Genomic DNA, 19931 nt, shown 5'->3' on the forward strand with positions numbered 1-19931 from the left:
CAGTAGTTCCTTGACATGCCGCATTGTCAGAGATGTCCAACTGATACTGGAACTCCCTGAAGGTACTGGGTTGTGACAATGTCACCCTTAACCCTACTCTGTTTGGCGAGACAGTTTAACCATGTTGTCACGGTCTGCCCTGGGACTAGGGCCACCTGACCATGTGGAAGTGCAAGTTCTCAGCAGGAAGAGAGGTGACACCAACAGCCCTAAGCTTTCACAGAAAGTGAGAAGAGCCTCCCCAGGGTGTTTGCGTCTGAATCAGACATGAACCAAGTGCGCATGATTTGAGCAGAGCACTGCTTTCCAATATGCTGCCTTCTCCAAGGCTCAGTTATCCTGTTTGCAAAATGGGGTGATATTGCAGTCACCCCCCCTGTCTCCAACTTGGGAAGTCCACTTGCTAGATCCTGTAAATTATATCATGATTGAGAACTGTGTGGTGAAAAATTAGCTCTTGAGCCCCCTAAATTGCTTTTCTGGGGAGGCTGTAGTCAACCCGTGTACCTGTGAAAAAAAAAGCCACACAGGTGATAAACTGATCTTTAGCTTCACATGTAAGTAACGAAGAGGATCAGCATCTTGGCTTTCTCAGCCCTGACTGGTGGTCTTTTGTAGGTGGCCTTAATCCTACATAGTTATATAACAATTTTTTTGTCTAATTGGTAACTATATTAGGAGGTAGAGAAATATGTGAGCTATTCGTTTCGATTAAATTTTTTATCATGCACTCTGCATTTGGATTGACAACTATTAATATTAAAGAGCTTGGACAAATTGAAATTTGTATTGCTGGAGAGACTTAAATATAATGTATGATGCTGAGGAAGAAAAAAAAAAGCCTGGGGAATATGAGAATTTCCAGGCTGGGTGAAGACCTGCAGATGGGCCAACCAGGCACTATGTGCATGTTTTAGAAAACCAGCCTCCCCTCTGCAGGTGTGAGGGTTCAGAGGGCTCTCAAAAAACAGTATCAGGGTACTGAGAGTCCCAAAAATGACTGAATAAAGACTTGAGGCAAGTCTGAGCACATTGTACAAACACTTTCTTTTTTTTTAAATACTAGCTGTTCATATGACATTTACTCTGTTACTAAGAAGGTTCAGGGCTAGAGTCAAGAAAGTCAGTGTAAAGTGGGAGGCAGTTCAGGTCTTCAGAAGCTTCAGGAGTAGTTGTGTGACTGTTCCACCAAGGCCATGCAGACAATTTTACTTAAGACTACATGGTTGGAGAGATATGGACAGGGTGTTTTGCTTTGTATGTAGCCTCTCTGAGATTGATCCCCAGAATTCTCTATGGTCCTTAGAGCCCATCAGGAGTTCAGAACCAGCTATAATCCCTGAGCATAACTGGGTGTGGCCAAAAACAAAATAAATAAACAAAAATATCCAACTCCAGGAAGGACCTGGACTCCAAGTCATGTCTAAAGTTCCAGTGGTTTCATGCAGAGCACTTAGCCCTCACAGCAGAGCTGGAACACTTGAGACTGGGACTTAGGAATAGTATGTGAGTGAGTGGCAGGACAGGATACTGCTGTCCAGGTCACTTTCTCAGACAGGTGAGGGGGAAAGGTGGAGCTCAGCATGCTGAGAGAACTGGTGAGGCATCCCAGACCACAGACCAGGTCCTGTCTCTGATGTCAACTCCTTTGGCCTCAGTTTTCAGTAGCAGCAATAGACCTGCAGAGTACAGGTTTGGCCAAGGTCATAGAGCAACAGTTTCAGGACTGGGACTCTCTCTCTCTCTCTCTCTCTCTCTCTCTCTCTCTCTCTCTCTTTCTCTCTCTCTCTCTTTCTCTCTCTCCCTCCCTCCCTCTCCTTCCCCTCCCCTCTCTCTCCCTCCCTCTTCTTCCCCTCCCCCCCCCTCTCTCTCTCTCACACACACACACACACACACACACACACACACACACACACACACACACGAACTCTCTTTTGGCATCTAAGTCTTTATAGAGCCAAAAGTGATATCGAAACCACCAATCATTGGCCTGTGACTCCTCCGGGCAAGATAAAGAGAACCCTATTTTCCTCGGGTTCTTTTGCTATGATCTGTCTGGAAGGTGGACCCAGCAGCTTACCTCCAGGCATAGTCCCCAGTTCCAGAAATGCTCTCCACAGTGCTGACCCTCCATGAGGTTGATCTGCTCCAACTGACCTTGGCCCTTTTATGCTGGTCTCTCAAGATCAGATCAGCCTTCTTACACCAGTGCAACCAGGACCTGCACACAAGGCACTCATTTCCCAGCTGGATGTGGCAGATGTCATATACCAGGTCTGGCTGGCAATGGAGGGACAGATGACAGTTTTGCATGTGGAATCATAAAACCTTAGTTCTTTCCTCATTAGACTATAAACTTGGGTTTGCCTTGGATTTTTCCATCAGATGCTCTGTACTCATGCTACAGTAACAAAGATGCTCCAAGTGTCCTAAATGCTCTAGTATAGGGTTTTTTGTTTTGTTTTGTTTTTGTTTTGGGGCCAGATCAGATGACTCTCAGGGGTTACTCCTGACTATTCACTCAGAAATATGGGAAATATGGGACGCTGGGGGATCGAACCGTGGTCCATCCTAGGTCAGCTATGTGAAAGGCAAATGCCCTAGCACTGCACCACCATTCCTGACCCATGGTATAGGGTTTTCACTTGAAAAAAGACTAGGCTCTACCACTGTAGTAGTAATGTACAGTTCCTGAAGCCCAGGGGTCCAGCTCAAGAGACTTTCTGAGTCTAACTAGTATTTCAGAACTTCTGGAAAGAGAAAAGGATATGTGCTGTGACCTTACTTTCAAACCTACTGGGCCCCCAGGAGTCCTATGCTCTTGGACTATAACATAATCGCGTTTTCATAACCCACACCCCCTGCCCTGCCTACCACCGTTAGCTGGGTGACTGGGATGTCAGTGCCCATGATTGGTCTGGTGATATAGAGATGGTCCAGGTGGACAGCAGAGGGGGCTGAGCAAAGTCTTCCTCCAAGACAGCCACTTTAAAGAGATATTCATTCACTTCTCTACCTGCCTTTAATTGACAGGAGCATCATGGTTTCCCTGGAAAGAAGATTCAGGGGTTGTGGAGAGACAACTTGCCTGCTTGTTCTTGACTTTCATGAGCTAGGTGCTACAGGTTTTTCTGGTGATGCCTCATCTGGTCTGAGTGAATGGAGACTGAGGTCAAGGGAGCGTTGGAAGTTGGAAGTGAAGTGTATTCACTTGCCACCTTGCTTCTGTTCACTGACTTTGTTGATTCAGGGGTGGACTGGGTGGGCTCTCAGCATTCCAGCTCAAGAGACAGTTTTTTTTAATTTGGTTTTTGGGCCACACTCAGTGATGTTTAGGGGTTACTCCTGGCTATGCACTCAAAAATTGCTCCTGGCTTGGGGGGGCCCATATGGGATTGAATCAGAGGATTCAATCACCAGAGGATTGAATCTTAGTCAGTCCTAGGTTAGGCATGCAAGGCAAAACACCCTACCACTGCACCACCACTCAGGCCCTGCAAGAGATAGTTTCTGAGCCTAACTGGCACTCCAGAGCTTCTGGAAAGGGGAAAGGACATGTACTTTTGCCTGCACTTGGAACCCTAAGAGACAAATGGAAAGCTCGTGTCCACAGCCTATCTTCTTGAGAAACAAGCCTCAAAGGCTATATGTTGGGCCAGAGTGATAGCACAGTGGTAGGGCATTTGCCTGGCACAGGCTGACCCAAGATGGATGCTGGTTCTATCCTCAGTATCCCATATGGTCCCCCAAGCCAGGAGCAATTTTTGAGTGCAGAGCCAGTAATAACTCCTGAGCACCACTGGTTGTGACCCCCAAAAAAGGCTGTTTGTTGTGGCATATACAAGACCCCCCAGTTTGTGGAATGAGTTGACAAACAGTTCCACCCTCTCTTTAGAAGTCTGGCAGGACTTCTAGGAGTGAAGGAATGCTGTGTCTGTTGGTGCCACCCTCCAAAGGAGGGTACGTGGTCTGTCCCATACCCTTAAGGGAACAGACTGAAGGGAAGAGCACACACACCTTTGTCCTGTTCCTTTGGAGTACTGAAGAGTCTCAAGGAAAAAACTAGGAAAGTAGTCCAAATAAGAGTGGGAGTGAAGGGGCCTAGGCTAAGAGGGGTTGGGACCCTATCCTGCCTCTCTCTAGTTTCAGAGCTATAGTCTACACTCTTCTTCCAGACTGTGGCTTCCCCAATGTTGCTGGAGTGTGTGCTCCTCATAGCTTCTCTGAGTACCTTGGTGAGGAACCTACACGAGGCTGATTGAGGGGCCTGTAGGTGCAGAGGTTCTGCTCAGGGGCCTGTGCTGGGATGTGGGAAGGAAAGGAGCTGGTATTCCGCAGTCCTTGGGGAAATGTTCTGACTTCCTCAATTCTCTCTCTATGGAGAAGCTGAAACAGTCCGTGGTCTTAGCAAGTAAAGGGCCTGGTGACAGGAGATTATAGGGTGGGCAGATGGCCTTGCAATGTCCCCTGAGATCACCTGCCCCTGAGATCACCTGCCCCTTTAACATACATGAGCTGTATTCAGCTTAGTAGTGGCAGTGAGCATGTAGCTGGGCCTGTCTCATGTTCTTCTTTATGCTTTGGGTATTGGGAGCCCACTTGAAATCACTTGGAGGATTATGACTATGACAGGGATCTTAGATCCTTCTGTCCTTGACTGTGGGGTGAGCTTATGGTCTGGGGTAGGTCAGCAGAGTGGGTCCTTTTACGTGTTTTATTGAACAGGGGTCTGTCAGTGTATTTTCCCAAACTTAAGAATCTGGTATATTTATTATGCTGGCTATTCATTCATTTCTTCATTTGCTCCTGAAATCTGTGCTGAGTCATTGTTTGGTCTCATGGGAAGTTTCATTCCCATGTGTCTTCCCCCCCAGATGGCAGTAGCCTGCCTACCGACTGGCCAGCGCTTGTCTTCTCTCCCAGGAGATGCCTGTCTGCTTTGCTCAGAATTCAGCTGGGTTTTCTCTCCTTTTGCCTGACCCCATATCTCCAGGATGTGATAGACCCTTGCTTCTGTACCCTATTTCCTGACTTACTATAGGAACCAGTACACCCCAAAGCAAGACTCTTCTTTCCTGTGCTCTCTACAAGTTGGGACTGAGAGCCTTACCAAGATAAGAATATATGTATCTGAAATCGCCAAGTATCTAGTGTGGACCAGGTCGTGTTTGGAGTATCTCTAAGCTTGTGTAGCTTTTGTAGCTTATTAAACTTGTTTGGCTTTTGCCTAAGTTTGTAATCTGGGATTTTGATTTGAAAATTGAACAGTGGTTAGAAGCCCAGTTTTAGGGAGAGGTGAAATGTCCCATCAGGTTTCATTGAAGCAGTTACTCCTGAGCTGTAGTGCTCAGAGTATTGAGATCTCTTGGTCTAGGGTGTTGTTTTATAGTAGCTTTCTGTATGCAGCTGTGTTTTCTGCAGAAACTCACATTTCTGTATGGAACACTGAGTGAAATATGAATGTGCTTTTTACAATTTAGTACTTTTAATAAAGGATTTGTGAGCAAAAAGCTTAAGTACAAGAACCACAAAACATATAGATAAAAATATAGCCATAATCACACATCAAACCACAGAAAATTCATTACATAGAGAACATCAGTAATTGAGAGAAGTTGAGAGAACCGACAGAAAAATAATATATATGTGCAGAATTCTAAAGGCATGAATCCTTTTAGCTGGGATCAGGGCTTCTGAGTTCTCTGGCGGGTGTTTTATTACAGAGGATGCTTTACTTAGAAGGATGTAATTTATTATCATTGAATTCGCATGGCAACATGAATTTGGATTTGGGTTTCTGAGAGTTTACAATTAGTCCCCTCGTATGTATTTATAGCTTTGAAAAACCCACGATGTTAAAATAATTTAAATGCCTTACCTTTCCTTTATTTTTGATTGATCCTTGAAATATTGTGTTTTTTTTTGTTTTTTGTTTTTTTTTTGTTTTTTAATTTCTCATGTCTGAATGAGGCATGGCCATGAGCTGGGACACAGCCTGCCCAAGTGCCTCCGCCCTGGGAGGCATGGGTTTTGTACCAGAGTGGATTTTATTTTCTTTCATTTTCATTTTTCCAAAAGGGAAACTTTCGTGTGTGTTCCCAGCAAAAGGCAAGGTTGTGGGTGTGTGTAAGCTTGCTTCCTATGCTGCCAGTTCAGCCAAGAATTCCTTGCCTTGCTCCAAGACAGGGTCCCTTCCTCTTCCACATGTCTTCATGCTTCCTAACATTTAGGAACTGTCACTTGGCTCTAAGTTGAGTGTCTTCCCTTTTTCTATTAAAATACACTAAGAACTTGATTATGTGTTTCAGTATTTCTCAGTCTGACCCACAAGTAAAACTGGTGACAATGATTTAGTTATTGGCTCATGTTTATTGCCAATGCAATAAGGTTGTGGTGGCTGACATTTTCTTCTCACTATGCTGAAGCTTTTAGCGAGTTGCTCTTCTTACCCAGAAAGCAGCAGAACTTGGCCTTTCTTTGCAGATGGGTTACACATTTCTTTAGCACTGCCTTGCTCCCCTAACCTTCCCGGGTGGCATTCGATGACTTAAACACAGTAATTGGCATGGAGGTCTAAAGCTTTATTTTATGATATTCAATCTTTCTTCTCTGGAAACAGAAATCTGCTAAGTATACCATTCATTATGTGAAGGCCTGTGCTAATACGGTGCTGGCTGATGGACATTCATGTCCTGCAGGACTGATTGTGCCCATCTATAGGGAAGAGCCAGATCTCACCTATGGAGGTAGGGTTGCACAGGTGATAGAGTTTCACCTGCTGCAGTTCAGGGACACTGGATGGGTTGTTTTTTAATCCCATCAAGGAAAATATTGCCCTAAAAATTCCCCCCAAAGTGAACTCAGATAAACTTAGCTGCAATAGCATTACGTGGGGGGGACTTAGCGATTTCTGTGTGATCCTGTGAACATTTCTTTCATAGAACGCATGCTTTTTCTTGAAACAAAGAGGATTATCAGTCACAAGTTTTGAGGACTAAAATGAGGGTGGGAGAAAGTTTTAAAAATTTAATGTTTAAATAAATTTAGGATAAATTAAAAAATTTAAATTTAAAAACTTTAGAATTTACAGAGCTAGCAATGACCTCTAATGGGACAGGAATCCTTAGTTGGACATTATCATCTTGGTTTCCCTGGTCCATAGTATGGAGAAGTTGGGGAACTGGAATTGTCTTGGGTCCTGAGTGGTTTTTTTTCATTCAATACATGATAACTGGTTATTGCATGCAGGGTCAGCTTTGGTGGGAACTGGTAAGAAAGTGGCATCTGGGCAATTTGCTGTGAAGAGATACCATATTTTCCAGTGTATAAGACGACTTTTGAAACAAAAAAAGTCAACTGAAAATCGGGGGTCGTCTTATACACCGAGTATATCCCGAAAAATGTTTCAATATGCCGCTAAACGAAAATTGTCTGAATATTGCCACAAAACAAATTTTCCAACTCGATCCTGCACCAATCACTGCCAGGCTGCTTGGACTGCCTCTCTAACTCAGCCAATCCAAGCAGGCTTTTTATGCATGCAAATTATACAGTGTTCTGGACCCGAATCTACACTGTAAAAAGTCTGCTCAGATTGGCCAGAGTCAGAGAGAAAGTCTATTATAGTATAACCTTTGGACCTTTGCTTGTTGTGATTGGCTCACTGTGGAAGATACAGTTGCAGCACAGGAACATTCTGTCTTATACAGCAAATATAGGCTTAAACCTATGTTTTAACTGTAAAATTAGGGGGTCATCTTATACGCCTGGTCATTTCATATGCCGGAAAATACGGTACTTTCGCTTCAGAGGGGTAGTCCCCAAGTTTGTGCAGCAAACTTTATACTAAAGGCTAGAGCATAACCTACATTCAAAACTTCAAGTTCTATCTCTGACGCCACATAGTCTTCCATGCATCATGCTGAGATAACCCACACCACTGGGTGTAGTAGCTGGTGTTTCAAAAGCAAAATAAATAAATTAAAAAAAAAGAAAAGAACCATATCCTCACACTAGTCAGATAAAGACTGATCTGGTTAACAGAGGGAGAAAAATTGACTTCCTATACTGCTATCACTTAAGCTTTGGTCTGGTCTGAAAGCTAAAATATAAATGACTAAAAGAAAAAAGAAATGAAAAGAAAAAAATTTTAAGGAAAAAAAGAAAAGGTCCAGGGGCCGGAGTGATAGCACTGCAGTGGGGCATTTGCCTTGCTTGTGCCCTACCCAGGAACAGACCCAGTTTTCAGGTTCCCAGCATTGCATATTGGTCCCTCGAGCCTGCTAGGAGTGATTTCTGAGCATAAGAGCCATGAGTAAGTCCCCGAGTGCCACTGAGTGTGGCCAAAAAAATACAACAACAAAATAAAATAAATTAAAGGGTCCAGAAGTCTCTGTGGTAAGTGTTGGGCTCTGAGTTGAGCTGATTGCCCCCTGCCCCCTACTTGACTTATGGTGCAGCCCTGCTCATCAGGGTAGATGCTGGGGCATGGGGCCTTAGGATGAGATGGTTGGGAATATATGATGGTGGCAAAGAGCACCTTCCAGGGCACTTCAATTCCTTCCTTTAAAATGTCTCTTACCCTCCTCTAGGGAGTGAGCTTCCCTTTATGGTCAGACCAGACAAAGTTTAAGTGATAGCAATATAGGAAGTCAATTTTTCTCCCTCTGTACCAGATCAGTTTTTATCTGACTATTGTGTGAATATGGGTTTATTGTTATTTATTTTTCTCTTTGAAAGAGAAAAAAGGTGACCACTGGGCCACAGAAGAGGAACATAAGAAAGTTAAAACAAACCCAAGACTGTAAGGAGAGGCTCATGAGGTGACAGTAGAATGAAATAATTTTTTGAACAACGTTGCCCATCTCAGAGTTTCTAGAAGCTTCCTGGTTTGGGCAACAATGATGATGATCCATTCAGCGAGTAGTGATGGAAAGAAGGGAAAACCTGACTTCCGGGAAGGCTGATGACATCCTGGTTATCTAACTGGTATCAGTGGGGAGCGGACGATCCTCTGTTTGTCTGACAACGATTTGGTTAGTATTAGGTCACATTACTGTACTGTCTGGTTATTGGACGCTGCCTTAGATAACTGTTTGTGGAGTATTAAATGGGTTTTGCTGCCTCAGCACACTTTTTAACTGGTATTTTTCACACAGAGGTGCTTGCTGAAGAAGGCGCAGTGCTGCAGCAGAAATCAATTTATCTTTCCCTGTGCTGCTTGTGTATTGTGAGTTCCGTGTATGTTACCATTTGATTAATTGATATTCTTTGTGTTGGATATCATTTGTAACCCTGCTGTCCAACTCCAGTGCCTTAAAAACTTTCATAAGAACACTACATTATTTTATGTGAGACCTCCTCAATGACAAAGTACAATAGCGAGATACAGAAAGAAAAATAGATCGCAAGGCTTTGGGCTTATAAGTTTATTAAGGGTGGAGCAGGGTTTCCACGTGCCTTCAGAGCTTATGGTAGCTCCTTGGAAGGGCTCAGAGCAAAAAAAGTTGGGTCGATGTAAGTTTTCCCTTCCAGGAGATTGTAAGGGTGTTCATCTGATGGGGGTGAAAGAAACTTTTGGTTCTTCCCTGCTTGAGGAGAGGGAATAAGTGAGGGGAGATGCAGAGGGAAATGGGAGGGGAAGTAGGAGTGATAAATGCAGAGGCAGCACCATCTGAGCCCCAGCCATGGGGGAGCATGCGGGGATCCCCATGACCACCTGGTCTCTCCCAGAATTGGCATTGCTGAAAGGCCCGATGCCTTTGAAATAACCTGGTTTGTACGCATTTTCACCCAGCATGAGTCTTTCCCAGAATATTATCTAGATATTTTTAGAGGCAGAATGCGGCCTATGAAGGTACCCACAGCCCCGCGTTACAAAAACAGAACAATACTGTTGCTTTCCATTTCATTATAAAGTTTCTTTGACCCTGTGGTTATTTTCAAACATTCAAGTTATTTGTTCTGGAGTATTCTTAAACAGGGGGTTGTTTTTCTCCCTTTCAGAAAATGAGCACAGATGGTGATGGATTTTTCAAGCGCTGACATCCCTGCTTGAGAAAAGTTTCCCAACCTTCTTTGTGCTGAACAAGTCAGGCAACTAACATGATGATACGATCATCGGTCTCTATGGCAGACATGCAGAATTGATTGACAGGGGAAAATTAACATAAACCACACATTCTTTCAGTGCCTTCAATTTCTTAATGAAGTGTATTTGTTGGATATTAGCAGCGCAGGAATTTCATTTAAGGCGAAAAGGAGGGGGAGGAAAAAAAAAAGGACAGAGTAAGCGAGAGAGGAAACTTGTTCCAGGCAAGCAGTGTTAAGAAGAAATTTTACTGCTCTTGGTAGGAGTCTCATCAAAACAATTTGTAACCGCGTCCTTAGAGCCAGCACTAGGGGCTGAGGCTGTCAGCGGCTAACTAGCCATTCTCAGACCATTGCTTCTGTTTGCGTGACTAAATACAGACAATTAAAGCCGAGCACTTTCATTCTCCGTGAACTCATTGTTATCCAGGGTTCAAGTACTCAGATAATGGGCCACAGGGAGGCCAGATCATGACTGCAGTGGCAGAGGGCTCCTTGGTAAGGCCCATTCCTCATTATCAGAGGCCTGCCTGCCAGAGCTGTGGGTATTGGGAAAGACTGACCAAGGAGACCCGGCATTCTGCATCCTGGCCTGGGAGTCAGATCCCCCGAGAAGCCTTTACTTCCAGGGGTGAGAGGCTCAGGGACCCTTCTGGAGAGGGCAGCAGTCACCCCCACTTCTATTTTCATCCCTTTCTCAGTCTTGCCACTTGGAGTTTTCCTGATCGTCCACAGGCCAGGCCTCTGGGTCTGATGCTCAGGACAGAAGTTGAAGAGGAGAGAGTCTCAGCACCCCATCTCCAGGTAACTCCATATCAAAGGTTGAATAGGGGAGTCCTGCCACCACCCCAAAAGGGGAGAGCTTCTCTTTCTCCACCCCAGTGGATAGTTGAAGTAAAAAACCTGAAACCACAAGTAGCTTAAGTGTGGCAAAGTGAAACTCAGTGATGATTTTTTCCCTTGGGTTACATTTAAATTGTTCTCCAAGCATCATATTTTTTTTTCAAATCATTTTCTCAGCATAAATTTTCTCATTTACTCTCTTCGGGCACCCTAAGTAGTGCTCAGCCTTCCTCGGTCAGTTTTCGCTTAGCTTATTTTCCTTTTCTATTTTGTTTCGTTGCCATTCCCATGCCCTGTTATTACTTAATATTTTCTTTGAAGGAATTTACACTAATTTCTCTCTCCCTCTGTATCCACCACTTTACTTAGTCTAACTTAATTGTGTTGCTGAGGTTCTGCATAAGAAGCTTTTTCTGGAGCACCCGAGGGTATCTTCTTCACAGATAGAAGGATGCACCACCCAATTGAGGGTGAACCAGGAGAGTCTCAGAGAGGGGAGCAATGCTTGTGATGGGTGCTGGCCAAGGCCATCCCAATTTTCCTGGAGAAAGTTCATCTGGGGTATAAAATGATGCTCCTTATCACTGCTTCCTTTCTACCTACTCCTTCCCAAATACATTAGCTTTCCACCAGTGCAGGTAGGATGTCTAGAGTCCCCCTGACAACCAACTTTCAGAGATCTCTGGAATCCTACTCCTTCAGTTAAATCAGATACATCTGTAGGATATTGGCATTGTGCTGATTTTTTTGTTTTGTGTGGAATATATTGACTGTAAAAAATTTAAAATAAAGACAATAGAGATGAGGGCCAGGAGAACCAGTTTATGGTAGAAAGTTTGCCACAAAGAGTGAGTGAGTACAGTTAGGGCAGAGAAGGGACCAATATAACAATGATAGAAATGATCACTCTGGAAAAGAACTGGGTGCTGAAAGGAGATAAAGTGATATGCATAGTAGCCCTTCAGGAACATTGCCACAGTGTCTAGAAGAAAAATAAGAAGAGAGGTAAATAGAGAGAGGAAAAAAATGTCTGCCATAGAGGGGGTATGGTGGGAAGGGAACTGGGGACATTGGTGATGGGAAATAAACACTGGTGAAGGGTGTTGCACCTTGTATGGCTGTCACTCAATCATGAACAATTTTGTAACTATATATATTATGGTGATTCAATTACAGAGTTTATTGATTAAAATAATCTGAAATAGACAATAATGCAGTGTAAAGGATACTTTCTATCTTGAAGTGACTCCACTTTCCCCTGAGTGGAAGCCTTCTATGGCTACATCTCTGGACTCCCACATCCTGGAGACCCTGGTTAATCCCTATGTCTTGGTTCCTCTTGTAAAGTGGGATGGCAATGCTTGGCCTAATCCTTTCCAGGGAGAAGGATATTCACAGGAGAATGGCCATGGGGCTATAGAACCATGGAAGGATGATTATGGGACCAGGAAAGATGGTCGTAGGGTTACAGAAAAACAGCCATGGGGCCATACTGTTTCTACCTTTGTTTTGCCATCAAGAAAGATCTTCCAGAGCCTTCCTGAAGCCAGCAGGCAGCAGGCAAGGCAGGTGATTTGCAGGTAGAGAGCTCAAGGACCCATTGGGTTGGCCATGGGGAAGTGACACTCTCCAATACCCAGGATGCATGAGTTCAGGCCAGGTTGCCTTTGGCTCAGGTGAACTGAGCTCCACTCCTAAGTGCTTAACATGCCAGGTCCCCAAACAATGAACTGTCTGGTCATTTCTGTCCTTGGCACAGCCACATAACCTCAAATGGGTGACCTCCAGGAATACTAGTCAGGGGGAGCCCTGCTCTGTGTCCCTACTTTGGTTCATGGTAATGTGGAATTGCAGTTGGCTACACTCAGATAGCCTCTCTCTTCTGGTCCAGAGAATCTGCCCTCTCCTGCCTTCCACAGGGCTCTTACTCTTGTCCAAGTTCTAGATTCTAACCCCCAGCCTCTCTGTCTGCTGCTCTCTCCCCACATCACTCATCTTCAGGATCAGCGGACCTTATCAGGGGTATGGGGCCATGAGGAGACCTGTGACAGAATAGTCCTGCACAGAGAAGACTCCTGAGGGTGCATTTCTGATCAAGGAGTCAGGGTTTCTGGGTCTGATATACATCCTGAGAATGGGTGGGTCCCACTTTGAGTAAAACTTGCAAGTGAAATTTGAGTCTCCTTAGAAGCTACAGGCCCTGAGCAGAGATGCCCTTCCTCTCTCACACAGGTGCTTCGGTATAAAGTGGGCATAGTCATATGTGGCACATCAGTGCTGTGGTTCCAGATCCTGCAACAATAAAATCCTTACAACATTTGAGCCTTGGGATGGTTTTGGTTTACAATCATACAAAAGTTGCATATATCTAGGAGTGTATAAAAAAAGGTGTAAAAAAAAAAAGGTTGGTGTAGACTATGTTGACTATGTTGCAGCCTGAAATGTGTATGGAAGTTCCTTCCTTCCTTCCTTCCTTCCTTCCTTCCTTCCTTCCTTCCTTCCTTCCTTCCTTCCTTCCTTCCTTCCTTCCTTCCTTCCTTCCTCCTGTCCTTCCTTCCTTCCTTCCTTCCTTCCTTCCTCCTTCCTCCCCTTCCTTCCTTCCATCCTCCCTCCCCTCCTTCCTTCCTTCCTTCCTCCTCCTCCCCTTCCTTCCTTCCATCCTCCCTCCCCTCCTTTCTTCCTTCCTTCTATCCTCCCTTCCCTCCCTCCCTCCTTCCTTCCTTTCTTCCTCCCTCCTTCTTTCTTTCCCTCCTTCCCTCCCTCTCTCCCTCCCTCTCTTCCTCCCTCTCTCCTTCCTTCCTCCCTCCCTCCCTCCTTCCTTTCTTCCTTCCCTCCCTCCCTTTCTCCTTTCTTCCTTCCCTCCCTCCCTCCCTCCTTCCTTCCTTCCTTCCTTCCTTCCTTCCTTCCTTCCTTCCTTCCTTCCTTCCTTCCCTCCTTTCTTCCTTCCCTCCATCCCTTCCTCCTTTCTTCCTTCCCTCCATCCCTTCCTCCTTTCTTCCTTCTCTCCCTCCCTCCTTCCTTCCTTCCCTTCTTTCTTCCTTTCCTCCCTACCTCCCTCCTTCCTTCCCTCCCTCCATCCTTTCTTCCTTCCCTCCCTCCCTCCTTCCTTTCCTCCTTCCTTCCCCCCTCCTTCCTTCCTTTCTTCCTTTTTCCCTCCTTCCTCCTTTCCTCACTCCTTCCTTCCCTCCTTCCTTCCCTCCTTCCTTCCCTCCCTCCTTCCTTCCCTCCTTCCTTCCTTCCCTCCCTCCTTCCTTGCTTCCCTCCTTTTTTCCTTCATTCCTTCCTTGTTTCGTTCCTTCCCTCCATCCCTCCCTTCCCTCCCTCCTTCCCTCCCTTCCTCCTTCCTTCCTCCCACCCTCCTTCCCTCCTTCTTTCCCTCCTTCCTTCCTTCCTTCCTTCCCTCCCTCCTTCCTTCCTCCTTCCTTCCTTCCTTCCTTCCTCCTTCCTTCCTTCCTTCCTTCCTTCCTTCCTTCCTCCTTCCTTCCTTCCTTCCTTCCTTCCTTCCTTCCTTCCTTCCTTCCTTCCTTCCTTCCTTCCTTCCTTCCCTCTCTCCTTCCCTCCCTCCCTCCCTTCCTCCCTCCCTCCCTCAAGGATTATTCCTAGTGAGCCAAGGATTGAACCTGGATTGGCTGCATGCAAGACAAGTGTTATACCTGATGTACTATCTCTCAAGTCCCAATAGCATTATTTCTTAAAGAACAAAGTGTAAATCTTAACTTGAAATGCTTTATAGCTCTAAAAGGTTAACTATTACCTGAACTGCTGAAAAAAAATGTCAATAGACTTGCTCAGTACAGGGTTGCCCGAGCCTTCAATTGATGAAAGCACAGTATCTTTAGAGAGCCAGGAAAGGGAGCTTGCTATCATTGGGATCACTGTGCTAGGTCAAAGGCCAGTCTGAGGAAGTTAGCGGACACCTGCCTCATTCTGATCCTTCTGCTGCCCATTAGAGAAGGTCCAGAGATCTCCTCTGAGATTGTTCTGCCTTACTAGAGTCCTCAGCATTCCACCTTTATTTTTGGGCTGAGCTGGCAAATCTCATTCATGTGGAGGGGTGGGGATCTGGCCTCTGTAAAAGTCTGGGTTAAACTGCATAGAGGGGGTCTGTGCAGGCCATAGTGATGCCATTTTGAGGGCTGAGGGGTCCATGGGTTCTGTTGAGTACATCTTTTGACTGATCTGTTGTCAGGTAACTCCAGTTGTGCTCTCAGATGCCCCCTTTACATGCCACACTACTTAAGGGGAACAACTTTAAATAAAAGGCTGTGCCACCTGCTTTGAAAGATATGTTTGCCCAGAAAATCTGGAAGTTCTGGGGGACCAAGAGTCAGTGAGGCCCATTCTCTCTTCCATGCTTTGGAATGAGATGAGCTGTTAGTTAAGAGGTCAGAGGGACCTTTGCTTTTTATGGAAGGAGAAATGTGTCAAGAAGATGTCAGAGAGTTCAAAAAATTAAGTCTCCTGGGGCTGGAACAGTGGTGCAGGCAGTAGGGTGTTTGCCTTGCATGTGCTAACCTAGGACAGACTGCAGTTCGATCCCTGGTGTCTCATATGGTCCCCCAAGCCCTGAGCCATTTCTGAGTGCATAGCCAGGAGTAACCCCTGAGCATCACCAGGTGTGGCCCCAAAACAAAAACAAAAACAAACAAACAAGATAAGTTTCCTGGTGCCACAAGTGTCCTAGGTCTTTCCTTTCTCAGACAGGGCCCTGATCTCTTACAGAGAACACAGAACCATGGGTGAACTGAAGCCAGACCTCTGCCCATTTCTCCTGTTGGCTCCCTACCTTGATCTTTTTCTGCTGCCCTGACTGCATATATTTCTGGTATACTTCTCAGAGAGGCATCATGGCCAACCTGCCTCCTCTTGTGGCTTTCTATTTTCTGTTTGTGTTTCTATCTTCTTGACATTTGTACCTGCTTTCTTTTATTTAATTGCCAGTGTTTCCCAGATCATAGTTCCATGAGGGAAGCAAGTTTGTGCCCTTTGATCTTTGCTCTATTTTTAACTCCCGGAGCCTTACCTGGTGTTTGGCAAGTAAGTGAAGGAAAAGGAATGATGAGACAAGTTTTTCCTTTGAGGAGAGTCCCAAGACAGAGTGAAAGTCTCCTAAGACAGTCACAATGATGGGCCCTAAGAGGTCATAGAACAGGCTAGTGCAGGGAAGGACTTTCTGTAGGCTGAAATGGTCCAGAGAAGCTTTCAGGGAGGGAGGTGGGCTTGCAGGGTTTAAAAGTTTGTATAAAGGCAAATAAGGGAGGGAGGAAAGTGCCCCAGAGCTGCCTCTGATTGGGTGGGCAGGATTGAGATCCTATGAAGAAGTCTGCTCTTTGCCCAAGGCAGCCTGGAGGGATTTATGCTTTAATGTAGCTATTCTTATTTAATTATGGCAATTCTATTTATTCGTCACTGTTATGTATGTTATGTGAAGTTCCCCAAATCCTTTTCAACTCCATTGCCAAGTTCATTCCCCCTCTCTAAAGTTCCCATTATTAATTTTTTCCTGTGCATCTTTCCCACTATTATATGCTTATAGTTTTTGTATAATATGTATGGAAGATGAACTAACAATAGTGTTTGTAAATCAAAATGTCAGGTCATAGAAACAATGCATTTTTTTTCATGTAATTCTTTCAAACATGGCATGTTTGCTTTCATGTAACCAGTCTGGTGTTGATGGACATGATGACAATTTCTAATTTTGCTTTCCACATCACGCTTACAATGCAGTAGTGGCATACTGCCTAGATATTGTGGTGGACGAGTTTGAGTGTTTCTGAAAGTACTACTGCTGGGCCATGAGGTATGAGTGTTTAACCTTATTTTTTTTACCCTTTTTAATATTTGTATTTAATTTAAAGATCCATTATACACAAAGTTACTGTTTTTTTAGTATTAGGAATATAAAATTTTAATGCTCACCCCACCACCAGTGTCAACTCCCATCACCAATGTTCCTATACTCCATTATCCTGTCACAGCCTCTTCCTGTGACTTTGACAGGCACTTTACAAAGTTTGCTGGTTGAAGCTCATATCTCACATCCTCAATGTTATTGAGTCCATACTTTGGATGTAGAGTGATAGTTCTCTCCCACATCACCAGTAGAACTGAAGCCCTGAACCCTGATATGTTGAGTAAAGTAAGCCAGATGACAAGCATTTAGCTTTAGAAAAACAGCATCTAACTGCCCTTCAAAGTAAGCAGTGTGTGCACTTAGCCACTGAAATTTCGTGCTGGTACTCATTTCCTAAAACCTAACTAATGCTGATTATTATTACGCTTTTAAATATCAACAAGTAAAAGGCTAAGACATTGCTCTTTTCTTATGTGTATCCTCCCCCTCCATTGTCTTCTGTAAAGTGCTAATGAATGACTTTTCTGTTTTTCTCAATTTTTTTTATTTGCCATTGATTTGTTAAAGCTATTTACTTGTGTTGGAATTAACTATTTGCTGCACATACATTAACTATTTTCTAGAAATGAGAAATGGAAGGAAACAATGGAGCGCCATGTAAAAACACTTGGCTGGGCAGGCCTGGAAGGCCTCAGAGTAAGGGAGTTGGCCATCTTCTTACCTGCCATACTCACAGGCATCCTAGGTGTGATGTGCAGTCTGGGAAGGTCCTAGGTGACTGCTGGGACCTAATTTTCAAGTTCAAACTCAAAAACATTAATGTTCTTGGCTCAGTACAGGACTCTGAGCCTCATATGCTGGCCCCTGTTGTGGTTCTTTTTTGTTCAATGGAAAAGCAGTATTTTCTAATGTCTAGGAGCCTGACTGAGGACACTGGTCACTTTGGGACCTGAGAACACAGGGCAACAATGCATCTCAGGATAAGCAGAGCTTAACATTAGGTACAGGCTGGACTGGAGGCAGAATACTTAGGTAAGACCTCACTTTGCACAATCTAGTGTTGGTACTTTTGTCTTTAGGGGCATAAACTCTCATAATCTATGGATCAACAATTTCATTTTAGAATGAAGATCAAAATACTAAAAGATAAAGGACTCCCAGCTCTGAGAGAGAAGGCATTTAGAACAGAACACCCATGGTCTTTCAGGGTCCTCGCTTTTGTCCCAGACCATAGACATCTGATCTACCCACTGCAAGGCAGGAGTAGGAGGCTGAGGGTCTGGCCAGAAAATTCTTTGCTACCTTTGTCCATGCTGGGAACTGACTTCACCATGCAGGTGACTCTACAGTCAGAGTAGACATGTAGCAGGTGAATTTTAAGCCCGGGACTCCTGCTCCTGCTCTCCTGGACTCCTATATTGGGGTAAGGGGGTTAGAGTTAAGGATGGGCACAATGGTCCATTTTCATTTTCTACTCCCTTTCCTGTCCTAGTGTTTGTGTACTGCTAGGGTATGCTGAAGACTTATATGTATGTACCCAGCCTTTTTAGGAACAATGGCCTTGGTAGTGGCAAATCCCTTGCTCCTATTTCCTGGAGAGGTGCTGGGATCAATTTTAGTGAAGTATGACCATTGTCTTTGGATGGTTTGCCTTGTAATTGAGTGTTAAATTAACATTCAGAATTAAGAGCAGAAAGGTAACATTTAAAGCATTTCATCAACTCTTTTAGACGCCCACACATTTTATTTTCCCTTACCACCTCTGTTCCTGTTTCTAACAGCTACCTATAGAAAAATTTGAATGAAGATAATATTTTGATATTATTTACTAATATTTTTCTAGACTACTTACTAATATTTGCTTTCTAGAAGCAATGTGACACAAGATGCCTGAGATGCAGCCTAAGCAACAGAGTAGTTGAGGTGAGTGGTACCACTTCTGTGCAAGAGCTGGTGGCCAGCCATCTCTGCAGTGAGGCATGGGGGCTGGCAGGATGGATGCATGTTGACACATCCTTTCTGCTTTTTCCAAGGACATTGTGGTCATTTTTTTTTAAATTATAAAGCCATCCTTACTGACCTCCCAAGACACATCAGGCTTACTGAAGTCTAAGCCCAGTGTGGCATGTGGTTGAATGATGCACTTGTAGTTGGCCCAGAGTGGTGACCTTCATAGACCTTACAGTGAATGAAGACAGGGGAATAAGCAAATCAGACATCAGTTGCTTTTATTTTGCCTGCTGAGATATCCAAGAAAGGAATTAAGCAAGCCAGATGTAGGTCTGCAAAGAGCCAATGAAATGATGCAGCCTGGGGCTAGGGTGGGCTGATGCAACAGAATTAGAGTATTTTTAAATATGGACTTATTTCAGTGACTCAAAATATCACAAAATTCCAATAGAACAATGGACCATGGCAAGGCCAGAGAGTCTGAGCAAACAGGAATCTAGGAAGTTAAGTTTTTGTTTTTCCCTCAGCCTGTTTGTGAGCTATAGTGTGGGCATCAAGGGCCAGCACAGAGAGAGGAATCCTATATACAGGCGTGTGTCTGTGTATGTCTGTGTGTGTACCTGAGCTTTTGCATGTATATGCATAGGTTATACACATGTTTCTGCACACACACACTTACCTTGCCTCATAAGATGATGATCTCTGGCAAGTTACCACAAATAAACACAGCTCGGGGCCCTTTTGTCCTAGTTCCTGTGGTCCAATGGGTTCCCACTTTGGTGTCTGCTCTCTGGAGCTGCTGCTTTTTCAGTAGCATGAACAGAGGTTTGCCCTGAAGCTGCACTGTCTCTCCACATAGTTGGTATTATTAGTTTTTGTAACCCAGATGACACTGTGACACTGGTTTTAGCACATAGAAGAAGCTAACTGGCAGCTTCTTTGGCTGGACTGACTGGAATCGGCTTTAGCAAGTGAATAGATGACATATCAAAGAATATGTTGATATGTTGACTAATCTCTTCCCTGTCTGAGAGCCTTTTCCAGATCGTAGACAAATGCACTAGAGATGTTTAAAATAGACGTCCCCACATGGCCACAAGTGTATTCTGGGGAGTTTCAGAATCTACATGCTACGGGCAGGTGAGTATTTATAGGATGTGCTTTGAAATTGGGGATGCCAGCAGGGAATCTT

The 19931-nt window shown here is 44.5% G+C and overlaps 1 protein-coding gene across 3 annotated transcripts in view; it reads left to right on the forward strand.

The window, feature by feature from the left end:
• The window catches only part of ZNF536 (zinc finger protein 536), a 459071-nt gene that overhangs the window by 78105 nt on the left and 361035 nt on the right, over positions 1-19931 (forward strand). The window contains exon 1 of one of the 3 annotated variants that reach the window (XM_049786226.1): positions 42-62. The exons of the other annotated variants lie outside the window; for them this stretch is intronic. The gene's annotated coding sequence lies outside the window, so the exon portion shown is untranslated. Of the gene's footprint in view, positions 1-41; positions 63-19931 lie in introns of those variants that run through there. 3 annotated transcript variants of the gene reach the window in all.

Source organism: Suncus etruscus, chromosome 14, assembly GCF_024139225.1.
Source record: "Suncus etruscus isolate mSunEtr1 chromosome 14, mSunEtr1.pri.cur, whole genome shotgun sequence".
In the NCBI taxonomy this organism is placed as follows: domain Eukaryota; kingdom Metazoa; phylum Chordata; class Mammalia; order Eulipotyphla; family Soricidae; genus Suncus; species Suncus etruscus.